The sequence below is a fragment of the Oryza sativa genome, chromosome 11 (assembly GCF_034140825.1).
Source record: "Oryza sativa Japonica Group chromosome 11, ASM3414082v1".
NCBI classification, from domain to species: Eukaryota; Viridiplantae; Streptophyta; class Magnoliopsida; order Poales; family Poaceae; genus Oryza; species Oryza sativa.
The window spans coordinates 18,319,865-18,326,599 of record NC_089045.1 but is presented as its reverse complement, the minus strand read 5'-3'; the positions used below and the strand labels follow the sequence as shown (position 1 = coordinate 18,326,599).

Sequence of the window (6,735 nt, the reverse complement as noted above, 5' to 3'; positions counted from 1 at the left end):
AATACGAATAAGGATCAAATATGATCAGACATGAATACGAAAACATTTTTTTTTCTTGGAACACGAAAACCACCTCAACTTCGAATAGAAACAAATATGAGAAAATATAATTAGCTCATTTTATATAAAATATAGTATAATTTATAAAAATGTTTAAAATTTTAAATAATATTAATAGTGTGTACTAGTGTTAAAAGATGGGCTACTATTAAAATCTAAAAAGATAGATCGAAGACCGTAGAGTTATAAAGAAATGTGGTACGTCTCATGGCTTTAGCGGATATCCGAATAGAACTGTTCATCGAATATTCGTATTATTATACATATCCGTCAGAAACCCCGATACCATATGTGCATGTGATCTATCCGAGAATTATCCGCTTTGAGAGGTATCCATATTCGTTTTTTTCTTTGGAGCAGACGGAAACTATCCGCTATGTTTTCATCCATACCAGCTAGCCGGTCAACCAACTCTCCGTGTCTTGCTCATCGACAGGGCCAGACGTGGATTATACTTTTCTTGACCAACTTGGCACAGTAGCGAACGATATAGACATGCAAATATGTAAAACCAGACATCCAATACGTAAAATCAGATGGTTTTTTACCAACAAAGCGGGAGACTAGCAAACGACTATTAATAGTGGAAGAAAACTGAGCCCAATAACTTACACTATAAATTTGGGCATTTGGCATATATCGTTAGGTACTTGTACGAAGATCTAAGCTTAGTAGACACAGTTTTAATTTCTTCCCGATAGCATATCAGTATGAAGAGTGCCCTTTTACTCGTAATCCTGCTGACGACGACGGCGCTTGCTACCGGCGTCCTCGCAGCGTATAATGACCCGCTTCAGCCAGACTACCTCCTACCTTCGGATGGCAAGCCAGGTTACCCATACACGAGTAAGAGCAAATTTAATACTATAACTAACTACTGGCTCCAAATTATCTGTAGTCAATTTAATAGAGATGACTACGCGACGTCCGACGAATCGGACGATCCACATGCACTGGTCTTCCTCTCGATCTCCACGCTGTAGTATGCCGCATGTAGTGCTCTCTGCTCTCTCTCTCTCTCTGCACGATGCAACCATGCCTTCAACTGTTAGCATAGTTGCTCTCTCTTCCCTCACGTTCACGTAATATAAAAATCTATTTGACTCTATGCTATTTTTTCTTCTAAAATATTTATCCGACGTATGATCCACTATATTTGACGCAATTAAATCTTTCCATCAAGATCCCACATGATTATATTTTGATAAAAAAATATTTGTCAAAAAATGGGATATTGCTTCACCACTTATAAAAGAATGTTTCATCACTTTATTAAATGTTTTATACACATTAAATGAAATGTTCCAGAAGATACAACATTTAAAATATATGGACCGCAACACCATCAATGAATACATACATGGAACATTGAGTCATAATGAGTGAAACATAAAAATAATATATCATATGTAACATATATTATATTTTACAAATACCTAGTAATTTTTATATCACGTATGAAACATCATGCTGTAAGTGTTGAAACATCACAAATTACCAACTAAAACATTCTTAAAACATGGTATGTGATATTTTCAAATAAACTAGTGAAACAATATGAAATACTTATTGAAACATCTAAATAAAATAATTGAAACATAAACGAAGATTTATTGCAACAAAAAGATAAAAACAAAAGGTTTTGATTGGAATATAATCATGTCATATCTTGTTATAAAGATTTAACTACAATAAATATTACAGTGTAATCGAATCACAATTTTAATATATGGTTATCTGGAAAAGAACATTTGAAGCTTGTTAAAAAGCTACATGCATGAACAATAAAAAAAATGGATGAGTAGTATACCAGCTAACCGATGAAAGAGAGAAAGGTGTTGGGTGTTGAAAAAGGAACGAAATGCATGCTGGCTCATAATTTGGGTTAAGTGCTATACGGTGCGTCCGGTCCGATCTTTTTCGCTGGATCGGACGTTCGACCGTAAGCATTCACGCAATTTAATAGCTAATTCATAAAATAATTATCTATAAACATATACTACACAATTAATATCTGGTTCCACCTTTCATACACACATGCATCTTAGAGTCAGTGCTATAGCTAGCTACAAATCTGTAGCCCGCTGCTCTTCTCTCTCCTCTCTTATCTCCGCGAAATGTGTTTATAGCTGGCTAATAGTCTGCCATTGTACCTGCACTTTTGATTTGTCTCCTCTCTTATCTCCCAATGCACATGAATGTGCTGGATAATTAATTAAGCGACTATTCCTTTAACGGTTTTGGTTCACGTGTGGTCATTAATGGTAGGCATCCATATTTCTTGATGTTAAGTCAAACTTCTATAACTTTAAGTTATTGATAGCTAAAAATATTTATTGAATGTATTAAAACAACATATATAGAGATTTGTATTATAAAATACTATAATAAAATTATTGCTATATATGTGTGTATAGACATACATATATATATATATATATATATATATATATACTAAAAGTCCATTAAACTTACTACAAGCACTCTCAAGCCACCACGTTGGATTCGTTGCAAACACTACTAAGCCACCACGTGGCGCTCTAATAAATTAGACAAAATCTAAGAACTTGAAAAAAAGGAAAAAAAATCTAACCGTTTGTTTTTATTTAAAACGGTGGACCCGATAATACTAACCATTGGATTAAACCCCTGATCCGATCACCCTTTCCTCTTGGACCCACAAGTACGTATCATACGTACTTAACACACATCCTCCCCCCCCCCAATGCATTCTTCTCTTTCTTTTTATTTTTTATAAATGTTATGCATCATAATTTGTTACTATAAAAAATTATTAGATCCATTTTTACGTGGAACATTAATTTATATATGAATGATCTTGGTGACATTCCTACAAACACTCTGAGCCATTATGTGGCACCCTATAAATACTCCTAAATCACCACGTGGTACTCTAATAATATAGAGAATCTGACCATCGATTTTCATTTAAATCGGTGGACCCATGATTTTAGATCACTAGATCTATCTTAGAAAACCAGAACCTCCCATCATCCCCACCTCCATGCAGCATGCACGTACTGATTTGTACACTCCCTATGTACCTTTCTCCTTTTCTTATCCCTACCACAATTAAAAATAAAATTTATCTTAATGAAAAAAACCCCACAAAAAGACATCATATAAATGTTTTCTAACCATTGTGTGGCACTATTAAATTAGATAAACATCCAACCATTGGTTTCAACTTAAATTGATGGATACATTATTTTACGTTGTTATTAGATCTATTTCTTTTTTTAAAAAAAACACCCCAAACCATCTATCATTCCTCTCCATCCCTATGGGCATTAAAGTACATAAACACTTTGTTAGGATGCTATTTGTCTTGCTTAAATTAGAGAAAATCCTAATAAATCTATGAAAAAAATAAAACATCCAACTGAAACATCAACACATTATTTCAGGGCATTAGATCAACCTTTTCTTTTGAAAAGAGAAATATCCCAACCCTCCCTCCATCCCTGTTCCCGTGCAGTGTGTGGCGTTACTTTTCTTACTTTTCTCCATTTTTTTCTATCTCTATGTCAATTAAAATTAAAATTAATTATCTTTACGGGCAAAGAGAAGACCAGAAATGAACCTCGACTTATTAGGCCTAGCCAGCTATCCCTATGTCCCTTATGATCTGTTTGAACTATCATATTATTCTTTTAAGTGAAATCAATAATTCCATACCCATATTGACTATATTTAAATGCCAACAAAAAATACATTATGGACCCACATACATATTGAGGCCTCCACTAATTAAAACAAAATACTAAAATTGCTCACTAAAAAACAAAATATCCCATCTTAAGTTTTTGCAAAACTGTTAGACCCATTACTTATATCCTGTGAGACATCTAACGACTTTCTATCAACTTAATTAATTCTTCTCACAACATGTATATAGGAGCAATTTACCCATACAATTTTATATTGATGCTTTTATCAATAAATGATATTTTTAGGAGATAAATAATAATCTTAAGATGATCATAGCATCTAAATTATATATATGATCTATGAAGTCACGTGGCCAGTCGAACATCATCTAATCGTACTAAGCACGTGGTTGCACCAAGGAATCTTAGCGGTGAAACAACCATGATGTGGTCTCAGCAATATATAAGCCAATTCCATATAGGAATTAAAAGACCATGTCCATTTTTTTTAAGTAAAACTTGCTACGGTATATCATGAATTCCTTCCATTTAACATAGAGCAATCTAGAAACGTGTATTTGTTACATGACACTCAAGTTTAGTGGTAATTTGCTAAAAAATACTATGACCTCTATATTAAATTTTCTTACCTAATTGGAGAGAGATAATTTAGAATGAATGCCTTTACCCCATACCGGTTGTAAGATCAACGCACTTATATTTTTCATCCTGAATTACAGATATCAAAGCATTTCAAGGATGCTTCGTAGAGTGGAATTCTCAAAAAAAAATGAAGATGAAAAGAATAGCAAATTGAACAAGTTTTATATAATTTTAATTTTTTTGTTGGTTTTAAAACCCATTCTAAAGAGAAACATTCAAACATTTTAGCAAGACTAATAAAATGAATATATCTAAAATTTCTAACAGAAATGAATAGAAAAATTGGACTTTCATAGGAAACATATCTATTGTTTCGATATAAAATTTTCTCATAAATTTAAAACTACACGGTATAAAGTAGTTTTAGTTCACAATTTAGAATTTATATGTCGTAAGGGTAATATTTAGAAGAGAATCATGACCAACGTTCAAAGCATGTTAAATAACTTCAAGTTTAGTTTAGGATAAAGTAAAAGAATACTTTTGATAGAAAACTACATGTAAATGGACATTTATAAAAAAAATTTCACACATACTAAATAAGGTGCCCACGCATATGCGAGGGCTACTCCTAGTTATAATAAAAAAATATAATTAAAGATATATTTGGAAAGGCTGTGTAATCGTTCAAAGCGGGTGATCAGTACCGAAGGGAGTAATGGAACTTCCAATGAAGTCATTTTGTCTTTCGTTGGGTCATTTGTGGACTGAGCACTAATACAAAACCATATCTACAAGCGGCTAAAATGCATTTTATAGAGGTGGTTGAGCGATCCACCTGCAAACGATTCATTTCAGCATGTGGTCTTATTAAAGTTACTGTGCGTGAAAAAAAAAGGGGGTTTTGCAAACGATTTTCTTAGTACAATAGCCTTTCTGTGTAAATGAAAATCATTTCTGAGTGCTTTGACTAAAAGTTACATTATCATACTTACAGCGTGAGTTATTTTAATGCTTAAAATTCCGTGAATCATTTTTGTTAAACCACGACATGTATGAATCTTGTTCTTTTTTCCTCTTATTGTTTTGTCCACAGGGTTTAGTAATGGTGATCCTTCCATTCGAGCTTCTTCCCCGTACCATCGTCCGTCACCTCCTTGTTCCCATTTGCCATGTCCTTGAAGTGATGTATTCCTTTTGTCCTTTATAGTCTTAAAATATATTACATCTATACTAGATTGTACTTATATATTAGAATGAAAGGAGTAATGGTCACATTTTAAATAGAAGATTAGTTTGTCGAAGGAAAAATGACATTTATTAGGCTTGTATGCTTGTACTTATAATAAAGTACTTATATTGGTGCAGTGTAGTGCAAAAGTTATCAACAAATATAATAAAATAGTTTTTATTTCTTTGAGAACCACAGATTAAATAAAGGATGTCCTTCTGACTTTCTTTTTGTCCCCCGTCTTGTCCCCTTCTCCCCAAGGCCATGACTACGGCAACCAGGCAATTTTCCATGTGTTAGTTGTTTCTTTTTTATCAAACATTTTTTATGAAAAAAATCTACTAAATTTCAGCTCAGCTCCTTTTAGATCTAGCCCTCACATTTATGTACGTTAAAAACTTAGGTACATTACCACCTTAAAAAGAAGATGTTCAACCGTATAGGTAATTTAGGGGTCGAGATCATCTGATGTAGAGAATTCTACGTCAGAGGGACGTCCTGCCTCGGATCACCGTCCCTAACCGCATCAAATGGCAGCACTTGTTTCGCTCCCACGGCATTGAACTCTGGCCGCCGGATTGCCAGAGCCGCTGCTCGACCAACTCCTCTCTCGCTGGCGAATCGTGTGCCCCTATGACATTAGCGGTTCCAGCTCTAGCTGATGCGGGAAAAGGAAAAGAAGAAAGAAAGAAAGAAAGAAAGGAAGGAGAGATGGGCGAGTGTGGGCCGCATTGCAGAAATCGTGCATGGATGGAGGAATCGAGGTGTACCACCGCTACAGACGAGGCGACAACTACGCGCTTTGGCGCTCGCGGGAAACGATCTTCGCCCGCCATGCACGTGCCTCAACCTCTCGTCTGGTCAATCCACGCGCCTGGTTTTTTTTTTCTCGCTAGGTGTACACTAACTTGGGCCACGGGAGATTCCTATACGGTAAAAACATGGGTTTAAGCAGTAGAAATACAAATTGGGCCGGGTACCCTCTTGGTCCATTCGGCTCTGGCCCTGCCCCTATTGTTGTTCCCCACGCATAGGGGTACGCGATGCACACTACTAGACAAAGCTTTTTCACAAAAGTTGGCAAATCATTTTTACAGGCGGAGATACGCGATGGAGAAAAACCCCACCAGCGAAAACTATAACCGGGGAGGAGTTGCGAAGATCGGTTAT

At 35.1% G+C, this 6,735-nt stretch overlaps 1 long non-coding RNA gene across 1 annotated transcript; it reads left to right on the top strand.

Annotated features, from left to right (window-relative positions):
- Nucleotides 1-708: 708 nt before the first annotated feature.
- Nucleotides 709-5,800, top strand: LOC107279267 (uncharacterized). Its single transcript, XR_010737325.1, has 2 exons — nt 709-906; nt 5,431-5,800. It is a non-coding gene; the product is annotated as an uncharacterized lncRNA (long non-coding RNA).
- Nucleotides 5,801-6,735: the final 935 nt, after the last annotated feature.